The 18,803-nt window shown below is 40.2% G+C and overlaps 1 protein-coding gene across 2 annotated transcripts in view; it reads left to right on the top strand.

Annotated features, from left to right (window-relative positions):
• Positions 1-11,847: 11,847 nt before the first annotated feature.
• The window catches only part of LOC136842793 (charged multivesicular body protein 7-like), a 35,900-nt gene continuing 28,944 nt past the window's right edge, over positions 11,848-18,803 (top strand). Inside the window, exon 1 of one of the 2 annotated variants that reach the window (XM_067110632.1) lies at positions 11,848-11,944. The gene's annotated coding sequence lies outside the window, so the exon portion shown is untranslated. Of the gene's footprint in view, positions 11,945-17,499; positions 17,974-18,803 lie in introns of those variants that run through there. The other variant, XM_067110634.1, reaches the window with a different exon arrangement.

Raw genomic sequence — 18,803 nt, forward strand, 5'->3', positions numbered from 1 at the left:
TTGGAGAGTTGGCTCAACAATTACATCATACATTCCCTGTTTGCATCCGGAGACACTTGCCATAAGAAATACGTTGAAATTATTGTAATATTATTTTAATTTTCTCCTGGTTTTTTTTTTATCTAATTAGTATGATACATTCACACTTGCCTTCCATATAAGAGAGTTGGCTCAACAGTTACATCATACGTTCCTTCTTTTACATCCGGAGACACCTACCACGACAAATACCTCTAAATTATTGCAGTAGTATGTATACAATGTATATTTTAGTATTTATATATATATATAATACGCCCCTCAACTTTACCCAAATTACTTTGTGTGTGTGGGCAAAATTACTAAGTCTGAGGAAAGAATTTCGATGAAGATTAGAGAAAGCAATTATTACTGGAGAACCCCCTCACGATAGATTTAAAGATTAAAATGGAAAATTACTAATGATGGTTATCGAGAAGACTTGCCGATTTGACACCATGCTTATCTTTCCAGCTTTAAGAAAGTGAGATAACACCTCTCCTTTTTGTCATTTAACAACTATGTTTAATAATTACCTCCGCTAATAAAGTATGACGGAAGGATTCAATATTAGCAGATCCTAATAACAAATCAGATCAGTTAGATGAAAATATGTGCTCACATGTGGCTGCTATATTGGCGGGCGTATGTGCTCTGTGGCTGCTTATAGAAGTTTGCAAGTTAGACAGTATAGCCCGATTCTTGTCCTCTGTGCTTGTTTTCCAAAGCACTGCAATCAATTTCAAAGCATAATTGCGAGTTTTCTGTATGTTTCCGGGCTTCCTTTTTATTTCTCCCAAGACTGACCACAATATTTTAAAAATACTCCTAGTAGCATGAGTCTTGAAATGGAGAAACAAATCCGCAGTTATGCATGGATACAAATATATTTAAAAATAAGTCTGAAGAAAGAGCTTTCGGGAATCTGTTCAGATTTATTTTCAAATCTGTTTGTACCCATAAATAACTGTGTATTCGTTTCTCCACTGACCACCATCTCAAAACCTCTTGCCTTGTCTTGAAGACCTCGCAGTCTATAGCCAATTTCTTCCTTTGCTTTGTCGTCTGCGCTGTCAGAGCAGTTGTGAGGTTGTCTTCGCGTCTTGCGAATCTTTTTACTGTATACTCTCTGACCGTTTTTTGGTTCTCTGCATGCAAGCACGAGCAAACTCCATCCGTGTGTTTCCAAAGCGGGTTAATCATTCACTGCTTGAAATGTGTTTCCATTCCAGACCCTGGCAAGACGCGTTGCATTTAATAACACGTCACAGTTTCATTATTGTTTCTGGGTGAAAAATGCGGTGCATCAAGAAGACGAAAGAAAATTCGTCGTAAATATGTAAATTCTTTGTCGTAGGTCTTTCTTTAAAGCAGCTGTGCATTACAGATAAAAGTATTATGGATGACAATATATAGAAATGCATTACACGAATGTATTACATTGCTTTATCAATAGAACTCGGATGCTTCGTACTTAAGTACTGCATCAGAGATTTGTATGCGTATATCTAGCAAATTCATAAAGGCTTTGGATCATAACTTTATCAGCGTTCTCATGAAGGCAGGCGTATTATAAATTAATATTATAATTTAAAGGTATTTGTTATGGCAGGTGTCTCCGGATGCAGAGGAGGGAATGTGTGATGTAACTGTTGAGCCAACTCTCCTATATGGAAGACAAGCGTGGATGTATAATACTAATTAGATTTACTGTGTTTGTGGTGTTATTATAGTTATTAATATTACCATCTGCCCCGTTAGTATAAACACTATTGCTGTCGATGTTCTTGTTATTGTTGTTGATATTAATAACATTGCTGTTGTTGTGGAGAATATTTTAAGACAAGGCAGTTTTGGTAAGTCTCGTTGAGTCTCATTGCGCCTCTCTTGACCTTTGTACGTGGTAATAAGTCAACTGTGGTGAGTTTCAGCAAAGGTGGAGAATAGTATGGAACTGGCAGTCTCGTCCGAAAATACTCACTGAAAAACGTGTGTATGTATGTATGTATGTATATATATATATATATATATATATATATATATATATATATATATGTGTGTGTGTGTGTGTGTGTGTGTGTATGTATGTGTGTTCCTTTGTTTAAATGCACACGGCGTTGCATCATTTGAATACATACTAGTTAAAATATGCTAAGAAAGTTAAAAGAAAACTAGTTAAATTGTATTAAGTGCCTTCCGTACCTCTCTGGCAAAGTTAGCTGTAAAACGAAAGCAAAAAAGCATGATGCATTTTTTGGAACAAAGATAATGTCAGGAGAGAGAGAGAGAGAGAGAGAGAGAGAGAGAGAGAGAGACTCTGAAGAGGAGGAGGAGGAGGAGGGATTAAACAAGTTTACCGTTAACAGATGATTTAACCAAGTGGAGAGAGGGTTTAGTGGAGATTAAACGCCGGGAGTTTATGACGAAATTTAAAGCGGAAATTTGTTAAGAGAGAAAAGCGGCCGCGATTTGGGACTAAGCCCGCCGCCTTTCTGATCAGGATAAAGAGCGATTGGAATGGCAGTGAATGAAATTTGGGGGAAAGCGAACGAATTACGGTGAACGCCCGACGAAGAGACGTTATCTTGTCATTCGGCGAAATTACCATCGGAATTTTTTTTCCCCCCGGGCGTTTTATAACACAAAATAGATACTCATTTTTAGGGGGAAGCGAATAGACCGAGGAGAGGAATCGTCGGTTGCTTTAACCGTGTGAGTAAGGGAGATTTAGAAGGACAGACAGAGATGACGGAGAGATTCACCTGGAGAGAGAGAGAGAGAGAGAGAGAGAGAGAGAGAGAGAGAGAGAGAGAGAGAGAGAGAGAGAGAGAGAGGATTGTATTTGCTGATACAGGCACAGGATTTATAGACTCAAAACTCGGTCATTTCGGAGAGATTACCCAAGTTTGTTTTCTTTAGTTAAATTAAGTTTGTACATACCGTGGGTGCGTAATCGTAGGACCTCTCATCTCTTGACTCTGGTTCGAATCCCGGCGTCTGGGAAGGATTTTTGGTTTATTTCGTTTCCTAATTCAGATTGAACTTTTCTCTTGAAAAAAAAAATCCCCAAATATATATATATATATATATATATATATATATATAGAGAGAGAGAGAGAGAGAGAGAGAGAGAGAGAGAGAGAGAGAGAGAGAGAGAGAGAGAGAGAGCGAGAGAGAGAGAGAAAGAAAAATATTATTACATACGTTGTGTTATAGGCAGTATTCATGAATTTAGGATCTTTTCCAAAGATGATAGATACAGTAGATCTGAAAAGGTATCTGTAAAAAAAATTGTCAATTGTAGAAATATGAATAATTCGTGCAGAAACATTTTGGACACGAAATTTTATAGATATAGTGCGTGTAAGTTTTTTTTTTTTTCAAAGAACGAGTACCCTAAGAAGTCTCTTGTCTGTTGGGGGTGATGAACGTTTCAGAAAGAAGGGACCTCATTGTTTACGACACATTAGAATGTGTGCAAGAGCACTGGATTCAGTGGAAGTGGGATAAAATAGAGCCGGTCAATTAAATGAGTGAGAGGCATTTTACATCAAAAAAAATTTTTTTTAATTAAAAAGTTGGAATAGACCTAATAAAATGCGACAGAAGGAAATAGGAAACGGACAAAAGATGCGAGTAAGTTTCAGAAAGAAAGGACTTCCTTTCTAAGAAAGTACAGAAGCGACAGCTAAAGAACTTTGGTCTCAAGCGAAATGGGGTAGAATAGAACTAGTTGGCAACGTAATAGGTTTGTATGGTTCGTCAGAAAAAAAAAAATGGAAATTGACAGGGGAAAAAAAAGAAGCTGTTTATGTAGACTAGTGTCTATTCTGAGTCAGCGGCCTAAGAATAAAGCTTGGATGATTGTCTTTGACTTGGGAGTTCCACCCCAGTTACCCTTAACTCATTTGTGACTATTTCATCATTATCCCCTGGCAAGAGGCTATGGAACTGGAACTGGAATATAGAATTTAGGCCAAAGGCCAAGCGCTGGGACCTGTGAGATCATTCAGCGCTGAAAGGGAAACTGACAGTAGAAAGGTTTGAAAGGTGTAACAGGAGGAAAACTTCGCAGTCGCACTATGAAACAGTTGTAAGAGAAGGTGGAGAGTCAGATGGAAGAAAGAGAATATGAACGGAGGCACAGTAAAAGGAATGAATGAGGTTGCAGTTAGGGGCCGAAGGGGCGTGCTAAGAGCCGTATAGGTAACGCCTACAGTCCATCGCGTGAGATGCACTGACGGCACTACCACCTTACGGGGACAAGGGAACTATGGTTGTGTGTGTGTGTGTGTAAGCAGGTTCTTTGTTTTTGTTAGTCCGTTGGTTAACAGGATTAGGCAAGATGTTGTGAGCCAATTTTTACTAAAATTTGACTTCAAGGTGGACCTTGTGACTGGCAAAAAGTGACTGCATTTGGGGTACATCCACATCTGATAAGCGTTCTTTTTTTTGGTTGGAGGAGGCCGTCGGCATGGATTTCTCAACATTTTTTTTTTATCTCCAGTCAGACCTTACAACTACTAAGCCTTTTTTGTTTTGTTTAACATTCCTGTATGTTTATGTGTTACTTCCTAAGATTGTTTAGTTTTATTGAGAAATTAACTTATATGTAAATTGGTATTTGCATTGTGAAATTGTTATGAATAATTTCGTTATCTTTTATACTTGAATTGTGGTACCTTCATGTTTCTCTGTATAATCTGTACAATGAGCATATTTTTAAAAATTAAATTTCCAACAAACAGGAAATAAGTTCAGATAACTTGAATGTCCCATGACTAAAAAAAAAAAAAAAAAGTTAGTACCTTCAATTATAAAAATAATTATTATCTAAAAGCTTAAGCGAAGATGCAGTGCATTGCTACCCTAAAACAATTCTCATTATAATTTACTCCTTTTCTAATAGCTGACATCTTTCTGTACTACCTCTTATCTTCTGTAAGTTCAAGTGAAGAAGCAATGCATTACTACCCCAAAACAATTCATAGTGTATTTTAATAATTTATTTATATTTTTATCTATCTATTTGTTAATTTATATTTTTTTTTCCTTTTCTAACATCTGATCCCATCTTTCTTTATTTTCTATTATCTTCTGCAATTTCTTTCAAGTAAACACCATTTTCTTTGGAAGTCTGAGTGTCAAGTCAGTGGCCCCTGTGGTTGGCTTGTTCCGTATGAACAGGGGTATATTTTCTGATTAATAATAATAATAATAATAATACAGTAATAATAATAATTATTATTATTATTGTTATTATTATTATTATTATTATTATTATTATTATTATATAATAATAATAATAATGATTATTATAATAACAATAATAGGAGGGTATCTGATGAATAAAATAATAATAATAATTATAATAATAATAATAATAATAATAATAATAATAATAATAATAATAATAATAATAATAATAATACAGGACTTTGGCAATCAGCAGAAACGAAACATTTCGGAGGAGTCCGAAATCTCTCGGTCTTTTTCGTGCGACAGTCAAATGTGGACCACAACCTCAGGGGGGCGGAACCCCCGGTAATTACCGCGGTAATTTGGATGAAGTTTTTGGCAGTAGCTGGCAGTTCGGGGGGTCTTCTAATTCCTGATGGCAGTCCGCGTTGGTGTAAACTTGACGATGACCTATTGAAAATTTCTCTTGTGGGGGGGGGGCAGAAGTAATTTTGTCCTGGTGTGTGTGTGTGTGTTGTAAACACGTATGTGTGTGTGTATTTTTAATATACACATAGATATGACTTGAAATAAACTTGCATCTGTTCTTTAATACGCAGAAGTTATACAGGTATTTGCACTCACACACACACACACACACACAAAGCAAGTATATGTGTGTGTGCAGTGTGCACTTATCATATACACTTACATCTTGAAATAAACTTACAATTGTTCTTTAGTACGTAGAACTTACACAGGTATCGTCACACACACACAGAAGGTATTAAATATATAAGATTAAGAAGCATGAAAATGCCTCTAGTCTTCATAAATCAAGGTTAAGCAAAGTTAGGTCTGGTTTATACTCGGGTGGGTGACCTGACGCCGTCAGCACTTTAATCCCTTCCCAAACTGGAAGGGTAAGCAAAAGGAATTGGTCTAGCAACCACATCTCAAAGAAAAACTAGCTAGCATAGAGGCTAACGTTTAACAACTTCTGGAGACATCTTGCTTTTAGGGATGCAGTTGTTAGACAGGCCCAATGCTGCTTAACCTAGTTTAGCGAAGACTAGCAGAATAGCCGGCATCTTTATGCTTAGTAGTCATAATGGCTGTCTTAGTTCCATTCTAAAACCGCTCTTCATATTTTTTACAGAATTGTTAACAAATTCAGATTTAAACATTAGAATTTTATTAATTTGCTATATTTTTTATTTAAATCATCGTCCATGTATCTAAACTTGTGGTTCTTAACGTTACTGTAGCATCTTGAACACTGTAATAATGTCAGCTGTGTCCCTCAGTTACTGCCACGACTGGGGGCCTTTCATGACGTCCATTAGTCCTTCTTGTAGATTTTGAAAACATAAAGGTTTGATTGTGAATAAGGTTTCTGAAAGGGAAGCATTTTCCTGAAAACCGAGTTTTTTGAACAGACAAATTTTCGAGTGAGGGGTTAATATTGATAAACAAAATTTTTATCATACAGTAGGGTTTAAAACAAGGTAATTTATTGTTACTCAACTATCGTTTTGAAGAGTCCATCACCATATTTCATACACTGGTAACATTAAGCTTCATAAAAAAAATACTTTGTCATCTACTTTCCCCAAAAATGGCATCGAGCCTAAGCACGTGAGGCCCAGGCATAGAACTTCAAAAAACAGAAAATGAATTGCTTGAAGCATTAGAATAAAAGAACAAGTTTCATATTGCCACGTTACCTTAAATTAATACGTTTTCCAAGTGTAACGCGTATACCCAATGGAGGTACGGGGATCTATAGAAAACGATTCATAGAAAACCACACGAATTACAAGGCCAGACGATCTTAATTAAAACTTTACCTTAATCTGTGACATATCTTCCGAGTCTAGTAGGCCACAGGGGACTTACAGAAATCATACGGGAAGCTGTTAAGTCTCTCAGTGTTACCGCTTTTAAAGAGAATTAGAGTATGAACTTCAGCCAGCTTAGAACAATAGCCTGTCCATTTAGTAATATATGGGCCGCCTCCATACATAGGCTAACGAACACAGGACTGAGTATGAGAGATGAGACAGTAAGTATCTTTATAAAGACTTATGCTGTGGTATACGCAGTAGAAAAATTACATTCACGTTAAGCCAGAAATCTTAATGAAAATCTTAATGTGAAAAGTTAAAAAGCCTCATTCAACCTACACTTAATTATAAATGTCGGGAAAGGTATTACTCAATTGTATAATTTTTTAAACAGCCTGTCCGTTGCCACACTGCAGTATCGTTAAATTGATAGCCCAAAGGCATATGGAGTTTTTTTTTTTTTTACTACATCCGATTCACCTATTTGGAATCGCAGTTCAATGTGGTGAGGATGGCTGTATCAGAATAACATCAATTTGATAAGCCAGCTATACGTCTTTTTTTTCCCCTTCCACCTCCAACTGTTTTGAATTACACTGCTGTCCAATATGAATGAATATAGGTCAAAGAATTTCGTGCCTTTTAAGCATCGGCTTTGGTTTTCACAACTAGTTTATAATAAGTAAACGCTGCAAATGTTACTTCACGTTTCTTCAGGAGTTTGGCAAAATTCGTGAAAGTTTTGTCTTGTTGAAAAGTGATGATAAGAAGTAAAGTCTCTCGCTATCATCAGATATTTAATCCTGATACTGCATGTGGCTATACATCGTAAAGATGCAATGCATATCAAATCTGTAGGGCTTTGTCCTTCTGCAACGCCACCATGTGAGCTGCCCAGCTTGTTCTTTTCATTGTAAACAAACATATTGAACATTGCTCCCTAATGAGACTTAATTGAATATTTTTAAGCATTGCACAGCTTGATCGTTACTTATATCCGAACACAGCTCTGGAATGGAACGCTGAAAAGTAGGGCAGAGTGAAATCTGTAGTATACTTGTGAGCAACATTGTACCAGTGAAAATCGGTCCTTTTACCCATATTCACATAACGAATGTTTTGGCAAGACGGCACATGATATTGCATATATTGTTAAATGTAGCAGGAGAGAGCAGAGAGAGAGAGAGTGAGAGGGAGGATCTGCGCTCGGCCAAGTATACCATGTATTAAGAAGAGAGAGAGAGAAAGAGAGGGAGGGTATATATGCTTGGCCAATTATACCATGTATCAAGGACGTTGGGTTAGACCACCTCCTCAAAGCAGCTTGAAGAAGCGGAAGAAAACTTTCTTAGTTCTGCTTCATACTATCACGCTTTGTCAGTCGGAGGTGTAGTAAGTTTATAATAATAAAATCCGAGTGGATCTTGTTTGTCCTCCTGACAGTAGGAGAGACATGACACAGCCACCCACCCCTGCAAACCAGTTTGACCATCCTGGGTGGGGACAGCGTAGGTAGGGGGACGGGAAGGTAGGGGAGACATCCACCCTCCTCCTGCAATCCTGTTTGTCCACCCCAGGTAGGGGCAGGCTAGGTTGGGGATTGGGAGAGTAGGGGAGACAGCAGCGCCGGGTTCCAGCGTGCGTGGCGCGTAAACAAGCTCGTTCCTTAACCCTTACAGGCCAGACTAAAATGTATGTTAAGCACACCCCTAGACTGGGCAAACTTCAAGGTTGGCAATTTAAGAGAAAAAAACTTCTTCAGTTGGAAAGAGGAATATGTGCAATAGTGTAAAAAAAATTCTAAAAAATTTTCTGTACCTTCAACAGGAAGTTGAAAGTGAAACTTCCAATCCTGTGCCGGCCTCCCTTCCAAGACACTTGTAAATATGTTGATATTACCAAGTTATATATGTTACTTAATATTTTTTTTATTTGAAATACAGCTCACAATATAATAACAGATAAGAACTAAAATCAGTAACAAATTCTGGGTGTATTTATGGTAAAATATTTATGAGATGTACTGAGATGGGGAGATGCTGCTGTACGTGAGGTATACATGCATTTTCTAATATATCTTTGTACTTTAGTTTGCAAAATTACAATAATAGCTGACATACTATCATAAAAGATAAGAATTAAAAGCATCGGCAATCACTGGGTATATTTATTAGTAAATAAATAAGATGTCCTGGGATAGGGAGATATGTCCTGGGATAGGGAGATGGTGCAATACATCGGCCAACGAAATCTCAAGTCACACCAATCCACCCACCTCTATCCTGTACATTGAGCTACTAGAGTTGCTACAAGAGTTGTTAGGAATCATTTATGGCCCGTTGAAGTGATGTGAACATTTTTCCCGCAAATTCGTTCAAACAGAGAGAGAGAGAGAGAGAGAGAGAGAGAGCATGTGTTGGCCGTGGACGCTAAATGAACTATTGATTGATTGAATATAGAATTTAGGCCAAAGGCCAAGCACTGGGACCTATAAGGTCATTCAGCGCTGAAACGGAAATTAATAGTGAAATGTTTGAAAGGTGTATAACAGGAGGAAAACTGGCATTGCACCATGAGTCAATTGTTAGGACGGGGTGGAAAGTAAGATGAAGAAAGAGAATATGAAAGGAGGTACAGTATAAGGAACGAAACGGGGGTTGCAGCTAGGGCCCGAAGGCACGCTGCAAAGAACCTTGAGTAATGCGTACAGTGCACCGCATAAAGTGCACTGACGGCACTAACCCGGGATTATAATGAAAGACTTGACCAAGTTGAAGACTGAGGAAGGTGTTGCTGCCATTTTCTTTTCCAAGCATTTATTTATTAATTATAGACAAGTTGACAGATACGAATTCTAGTATATTGATTATGGGAGGTTACAATCTGGTTTATACAAAACTTCTCTCTCTGAATACATACGTTTACAGTAGATCAGGGGTTCCCAACCTTTTTAATCTTATGTACCCCTTGAAGTCTTTCAGTATTGGTCAAGTAGGCGTACCCCTTACCCACAATGCAGCATCAGGAAGGGTAAAAAGAAATGTATGTTTTTTTACTTAGTTTATTAAGTTTAAATTGTGTTATATTTGTGGAGCAGACAAAATTTGCAAATAATGAGAGTATGTCACTATGAGGTAGTGTTGATAGGAACAAGTATTTCACAGGGAAACTCGGTGACTGGCTGCTAGCGTGCAACGTATTTACTAAAACAGAACTATATTAGACAGTTTTCGATCATTGTGGCAGTGAACTAGTGCTCCTTGTAGCTAGTTGCAACTTGTAACTAGTAACAGTGATAGGTAAGTCACTGTGTGTGTGTGTGTGTGTGAATAGCATATAAAAATAATAAAACAGAACTAAATCAGACACACTTTCCAAGAACTGTGACTGTGAGGTAGTGGTGCTATATACATCTTATAACTAGTTGCTCATGGGAAAATTACTGTGTGCGTGACTAGCGTCACTAGCATGAAAAAAATAACAAAATAGTATTAAGAATGCATTGTGTTCCACTGACTTCGAACTAATGCTGATTGTTGAGCCTCGCAACTAGTTATCAGTAACTAGTTACTTACTCACTCATAGGGAAGTCAGTGTGTGTGACTGCATTAAAATACAAGTATAGGCTAATTCAGTGAGATGGTTGGGTCTGTTTCTTTGCTACCAACAAGTCAATCCTCGGCACAGTCTTTGAAAGAGCCATTTTTATGTCGTCTTTGACTGCAAGACGTGAATGTAACTTGTTTTTAATCAAACACAGTGCTGAGAATCCCTATTCACAGCGGTGTGTAGAAGGAAACATCAGAAGGTTCCGTACACATTTCTTTGCTAAAGCAGAATAAGAACTTGCCATTGTTGACCAGGAATCTGGTCAATGACAAACTATCAAAAGAATCTTTTACAGTTGAGTTATTGACAAAGTATATGTAGGCCACTTTCTGCAAACAGGTTTGCAGTTATTCAAAACCGAAGTATTTTGAGAAACCTGTCACGTACCCCCAAAATTCCTCTCACGTACTCCTGGGGGTACGCGTACCCCAGGTTGAGAACCCTTGCAGTAGATAAAACAAAAGACATGAAACTTCAGGAAGTGTTGGGCGCGGCGTCACTTACTGAAGTTGCTTAATTGTTGGACCTCTAACAAAAAATTATATTCAAAGCAATAAAGCACATCTGAAATCAGCAGAAATTAATTACAAAATAAATGAGGATAAAAGTTATTATAAAACGAAATAATTTAAAGTAAAGTTTCATATTCACTCAAAGTATGTCTGCCTTACAGAAAGTCCTAAAAATTATATATATTATATATATATATATATATATATATATATATATATATATATATATATATATATATATATATACACATATATATATATATATATATATATATACATCATATATATAATATATATATGTGTATATGTATATATATATATATATATATATATATATATTTTTTACAAATATTACTGCTGTTCGCCCTCGTAACTTTTGATTGTAAAAATATCAGCCTGACTGAGACCGGGAAAAGACATTGTCTATATAGGTGCGTCTTAGTTCAAACCTTAACGTCCGTTGGAGAACGGGATAGGTAAGTTAGGCCTTTTACCCTATAGGAAAATTTCCTATCAGCCTTAAGAATAGGTGGTCCTAAGGTCCCCTTTTCCTTCCTACCTGTCTCATGGCGAATGTTTTGAATACAAGAACGTGGACACCTGGGGTGATTGTTGTTGACCTAGGCCGGTCCGAGAACTTCAGAGAGAACCAAGCTGGAGAGATAACACGTCCAGTTGGACCTCTTCCCCCTTTCTTTGTCTATTATTCTATTAGTGAAGTGAAGAAACAATTGCAAGAACTCCACGTCGGTCGTTGATGCGCACAACGTTCGTCCTAAGGTAAAGTCGCTTTTTGTTCAAAACTTCGCCCATTCTTTTTATCCTTTTTCTGTATTTCAAATTTCCTTTGTTCCCCCTTCAGCCACCACTTACGGTATATGTGTTCACGAAGTCTAGATTAAGTCAAATTATTTTATTGTTAGCTTCAACCCCATTATTCCAGTAAAATACCTAGGATTTAGGGTAAGCAAAATCAGGTTAAATCTCGATGCTTTTGTATGCCTCGCGTCCGAATGTTTGGAAGAACCGTTGCGTTTAAAATCAAATTCATCTCAAATATTCTTTGTTAAGGTTAATAACCCTTAACTGGCGACCTTTGGCTAATTAACGTCTGTCTTTGAGGTTAACTTTTGGCTTCAAGTGACAGGTTACGTGTAATCTTGGTTTGCAGGGCCGTAAAAATTACGTAAATTGAATAATACATGATCAACCAAGACCTTCACACGTAACATTGGCGACCTTGCGTAGAATCTAAAGTACATTTTAGAGAAAGAATCTGGAGAAAAGGAAATTAAAATTACATTAATTCCAAAAAAAAAAAAAGTCAGATATCGAACTCCATTTCATTCTTCCAAACAAGGAACGAGGCATAATAATAAGCAGTAAAGAGAATAGTTATAATAACAAGTGTAGCGAGAATTAGCGTAGGAAAGGGTGCGTCGAGAGCAGAGTCATAATTTATAACGTTTAAGACAAGGACATTGTACCGTGTTCGGATTGTGAGTCAAGTCGTTCAAGTAACGAATTCAAAGGCCGAGAATCGCGGAGCCCAGCTCATGTACACAAAGTAATTTAGAAATCGCGTCGGAAATTCCGATCGTTATTGTTTGCATGTAGCGGGAATCATTCAAAAAACCGTGTCAGTGAAGTAGCAAACGAACTGAAATAGTAATTTTACAATAAAGGTACCGTTAACAACGTAAATTTACGCAGGCAAGCCAGCATCTCTCTTTTCATTCTTTTGTTTAATCTCCGGGTGAGGAATACGATAACAAAAGACACAAAGTTGTTTGGTAATTTAGTTTTCCATCCGTAACGTAAAACGCTATGCATGATTGGTATATTTAAAGTAAAATCTGGATACCTGCATTTGTTGCGTTGTTTTGAATTTGTTTGAAAAAGAAAATACCCGCCATCTTGGATCCCTCCGCCATGTTCGCGCGGTTGTTTTGAACGGCTGTTTTGAAATTTAGGCCTAACGGGACCTTGGCCGCCATCTCAACGACCTTGTTATTGTGACGTCGACTCTGCTCCCCGCCACTCTTGGGGCATATATTTTTTTTTGCTTTTCGTAGCGAACCCACCTCCTAATATCTTAGCTAGGAAAAACCAAAAGATAATTTAGGCAGGGAAAGTTAGGCCTTAGTTAGGAGTAATAACAAGTTCCTATACGAATACCTACTATAAAATCATATAAAGAAAATTTAAAATTTTTACGATAAACTTTTGTGACGTCGGCTCCCGGGAAAATTAAGATAATAAAGTAATCCCTAAGGAAGCCAAGACGACGCATCTATATCATTTTATTAAGATCCATGCCATTGTGCATGTATAAAATCTTTGTTTACATGTTCTCAAGCAGCAAGAAATTCGCTGATTGAAAATCTCTCTCTCTCTCTCTCTCTCTCTCTCTCTCTCTCTCTCTCTCTCTCGTGTCATTCAAGTAAGCATTCCTAACCTAAGTGTACGTGACCCTCTTCAAAGAAAGAACGGCCGACACTAGGCTAATTAATTCGAATACTTAAACCAATTAAAAGAAAACACCTCTGTCCCACAATAGATGAGGACAAGTTAAGAGTAATTACAATACAGTGATAAACTGTCGGTCACGAGTGAGGCCTGCTATCCAGACCAAAAAGCCAACAGTAGTTTTCACCCTCTGAAAAAAAGAAGGGGCCAGTACTGGGACCAGCCACTCACGAGGATCTTTAAGAAAAAAAAAAAAAAAAAACCAAATTCACTTTATTCCACAGTGCCAATAATTTGCAGCACTCATCACTTGAATAGCTTACTTCTCTATCTCTCTCTCTCTCTCTCTCTTTTACCTTCCCTTTCTCTCTCATTCGATTGTTGCACTCTGCAGGGGGTGTAGAGTGCCTTTCCTCCCATATAGCCTAGTTGGACTCCAGTAGAGGGTCCCTAGGAACACATTGGCACCATAAGTGCCACCAAGCAAGAATCCAGAAAAATAAATAAAACAAAACCAAAAGGGAACACAGAAGAGAAAGTTCTTCTGGAACCTAACCTGCACCAGTGCCTAGGGATACTGAGTGCCACCAGTGTGACCTGTACACGGCACACCCAAACTACAGTGCCACCTTTTGAAAGGGTGCCACGTCATTTGAAGAGACACTTCCTCGCTGCCCAAGTACGCCCGTCGACCCGGTTAGACGCCCTTCCCCACCAGAACCATGGCAGCAGAGCATTATAAAACCTTCCTGGGGCTGGGGACGGCGGTCTCACCGCTCGAACTTACTACCTGGGTTAAGGAGCAAGTGGACGACTTGGCCAAGCGGGGAGAAGGAAGAAAGACTCGAGCAGAGGAAGTATGAAGCCGAGCAGAGGAAGTATGAAGAAGAACGAAGGGTGTATGAAGCCGAGCAAAGGCAATATGAAGAGGAAAGAGAAGAAAGAAGGAGACAGCATGAGTTAGCCTGCAAGGAAACTGAGTTAGCCCTAAAGGAGAAGGAGCTCGAGCTTGAGAGAGCGAAAATGGAGAATGCCGAAGCTATGGCTAGCCATCAAGCCTCCAGTCCTACACCTGCTGCATCAAACGCTCCAATTTCGAGCATCAATTCCCTAGTCCCCAAGTGGACTGAGGACGAGCCAGAAGCATGGCTGGAGGAGATCGAGGCTCTTTTCGATAACTACAGCACCACGGAGACGGAGAGAGCCTTAATACTAGCCAAGCATATGGAGGGAAAAGCTAAGGCAGCGCTTCGCTCACTGGAGAAGAGCCAGAGAGGCAACATGGCGGAAGTTCGTAGAGTCATTACAAAGGCCTACGAGATAACCCCAGAAAAATGGAGACAACGGTTCCGAGGTCTTGCCAAGGAAGTCGGCTGGTCTTGGACGGAATGGGCATGTCACAAAACCCAGTCCGATGCGCTGGTTCGACTCCTTGGCCTGCACGACGTTTGAGGATCTCTTCAATCGGACCATGCTAGAAGACCTTTTCCAATGTGTGCCAGGGCCCCTTGCAGTATATCTTAACGATAAACAGCCCTCCACACTTATGGAAGCTTGTCGCATGGCTGATTCATGGAAACCTTCAATCAGTCGCATAGCACCTCTCAGAAGCGAATCATCCCTCCGGCCTACCTCTCGAACTCCACTCGCCAAGAATGGACTGCCTAGCAAGACCCTGTGCAACTATTGCAAGAAGGGGGCCACGCTGAAGCTGAGTGCCGATACAAACTCGGCACTAATAAGCAGCCTAACCCTACCAGCCAGAACTCCGCTCCCGATTCATCCGCTCAGCCCTCTCCTCCAACAGTTACTGCAGGCCACCGAGCCCATCCAAAAGGCCCGTGCAAATCCTGTGGGGCTGCTAGCCACTACAATGCTGGATCTCCGCCTGTCCACATCATGTCCCCGCCACCAAATTTGTCAACCTAATCAGCACTTCATTTTCTGCTGCTGGTCCGCACCGATCCTTTACCCCGAGAGACTGGAAACCCAGTTCATCTCGGTGGCCCTCTTCAGAGCACTAGCCTGCCAGTGACCCTTCCGGTCACAGTAGACACTGCGGCAGACATTAGCCTGATCACTAGGGCCCAAGTGCCAGCCGGTGCCATGGTTGACGAAGAAACCCGGTGGGAAATGAAGTGGATAGAGGGCCACACCATCACTGTTCCTACTGTCCAACTCCAGGTTATGACACCTTGGGGCACGATACCCCACCGCCTTGGCGTGGTAGGTGGAATTCGGCCCGGAGTGGTCTTCTTGTTGGGTCGGGATCTTCTCTGCGGAAGCCCGTTACCAACGCCACTTCGCAGCCGCGTTACCTCCTCCACAGAGGCCACATGTAAACCTCTCAACCATGACAAACCTCCACCTTCCGCCCACCAAAGTGGTCCGCGGAAGGGGCATAAACCAAATTATTTCAGGCCTAGCCCTCTCCAATCGCGAAGGGCTGGCCCACCAAGAGGTCCTCCCCCGCGAAGAGAGATTCAGGAGGAGCAGTACCGCTGCAGGACGTGCAAGCGGGCAGACCACTCCACAAATTGGGAGGGCTGCCCAAGCAAGCAACGCCCAGCGGACGCCCCGAACAAAACTCTCTAGGAGAGGCTACGATCTCCCGCTGGGGCAGGAATCTCTGCCACAGCCAACCACAAGTCGTCCGCGAGGTAGTGCACCTCCGGACCCCTTGTCAGGCATGCCTGACCCTCAACTGCTGCCAGTGCCACTTGCGAGCACTGAGCAGTGCCAGACTCCGTCCCGCCACGGACGTTGAGCTACCAATGGAAAAGGCCCCTATGCCGGGTCTAAATCATGAGGCGAATCCTCCTCCGGGAGATTTAGGATTCCCCATGCAGTTGATCATCGCGACTGGAGAGCCTCCAGCACCAAAACTTCTTCTGTGCAAAATTTGAATCCAGGATGAACCCTGGAGGATCGAAATGGTACCCCTCCCTTGGAAGACCAGGAACTGGCATCCTCGGACGCAGAAGTCGAGATTGCTCTCGCTCCGGTTGTCGCAGCAGCCGGAGTAGGGAGTCCTCCCGCAGCTTTTGCAGTTGCCCCTGACTTCGCGCCCGCTAGCCCTTCTGGCCTGTCCCCGGAGTCGGTGCTCTCATCACCTGCTAGGCCAGCTACTGATAGGCCTTGGAGGAAACCGAAGAAGAAGAAGAAGGGGCGGAAGAGAGCCCAGTAGTTGCGAAGCTATAAGCTCATCCTGGCACTAGTGCCCTCTTGGCACAGTGCCCTAACATCTAAGAGTGATCCTGGCCCCTTGCCCAGAGGAGGTAGCCAGTGTGATCTCTTCCTTTCATTGTGCATAGCCTAGGCCACCTTAAAGTACAGTACATCAATTTAGTAACCTTGTTCCTTCCACTTACCACCGAGCCGCAGTAATCATGTAAGTAGCATAACTAATTTCAGTAATCTTAACTATTGTGAAACGAGCCACGATGCTCGTGACACGCATGGCCTAAGGCCTCAGTGAGGCACCCATTTATCATATGAGGCAACCCTCATGAATTAACTAGTAAATTTTAATTGTATTAAACATAAACCATGTTGTAATTTAGTTAGAATATTAACTCTTATGTTGGTGCTACGGTCGGGTTAGGATAGGTTAGGCTAGGGAATATCATAGAATGTACCACTAGGCTAGGTCTAAAACACATCTTGATTGTAGGAGGTAGCCTATAAAAACCGTGAGCACCTTCTAGTACTATTAGAATTAGGTTAAGTAGTGATTATAGCTCATATCCTATCTAGGGTTAGGTAGTTCTGTAGCTAGGTAGGCTAACCAGGACTAATCTGCTCAGGGAAGGAGAGTAACCTACGAGAGGCGAACAGCTTGTTTAGTATAGACCTTCACGCCGAAAAGGGAGTGAAGGCCCTCTTAAGGGGGGGAGCTTTTACAAATATTACTGCTGTTCGCCCTCGTAACTTTTGATTGTAAAAATATCAGCCTGACTGAGACCGGGAAAAGACATTGTCTATATAGGTGCGTCTTAGTTCAAACCTTAACGTCCGTTGGAGAACGGGATAGGTAAGTTAGGCCTTTTACCCTATAGGAAAATTTCCTATCAGCCTTAAGAATAGGTGGTCCTAAGGTCCCCTTTTCCTTCCTACCTGTCTCATGGCGAATGTTTTGAATACAAGAACGTGGACACCTGGGGTGATTGTTGTTGACCTAGGCCGGTCCGAGAACTTCAGAGAGAACCAAGCTTTCGGAGAGATAACACGTCCAGTTGGACCTCTTCCCCCTTTCTTTGTCTATTATTCTATTAGTGAAGTGAAGAAACAATTGCAAGAACTCCACGCCGGTCGTTGATGCGCACAACGTTCGTCCTAAGGTAAAGTCGCTTTTTGTTCAAAACTTCGCCCATTCTTTTATCCTTTTTCTGTATTTCAAATTTCCTTTGTTCCCCTTCAGCCACCACTTACGGTATATGTGTTCACGAAGTCTAGATTAAGTCAAATTATTTTATTGTTAGCTTCAACCCCATTATTCCAGTAAAATACCTAGGATTTAGGTAAGCAAAATCAGGTTAAATCTCGATGCTTTTGTATGCCTCGCGTCCGAATGTTTGGAAGAACCGTTATGTTTAAAATCAAATTCATCTCAAATATTCTTTGTTAAGGTTAATAACCCTTAACTGGCGACCTTTGGCTAATTAACGTCTGTCTTTGAGGTTAACTTTTGGCTTCAAGTGACAGGTTACGTGTAATCTTGGTTTGCAGGGCCGTAAAAATTACGTAAATTGAATAATACATGATCAACCAAGACCTCCCACACGTAACAATATATATATATATATATATATATATATATATATATATATATATATTGAAACTGATGGGCACATATTTCATCACTGTGATGACTCGTCCTAACATTCAGTACTATAGGGATGAGAATGCTCACAACTTTGGAGAACCCATCAGTGACATACTTGAAAAAGTTTTAAAAAAAACTGCAATGCCAAAGTAGGTTTCTTCCCCAATAGTAACGATTAGTATTACTGTCAGATTATGATAGTACTTATTTAGATTAAAACTGTTGACATTGTTATCATTTTCCAACATTTTCTCGTCTCCACTGCATACGTGATCGTGTGTAAATGTCTACTGTTCTTATTACCGTTATTACTAATGTAACCTCCATTGTAATTAGTACTCTGCA

This window comes from Macrobrachium rosenbergii, chromosome 10 (assembly GCF_040412425.1).
Source record: "Macrobrachium rosenbergii isolate ZJJX-2024 chromosome 10, ASM4041242v1, whole genome shotgun sequence".
Lineage (NCBI taxonomy): Eukaryota > Metazoa > Arthropoda > Malacostraca > Decapoda > Palaemonidae > Macrobrachium > Macrobrachium rosenbergii.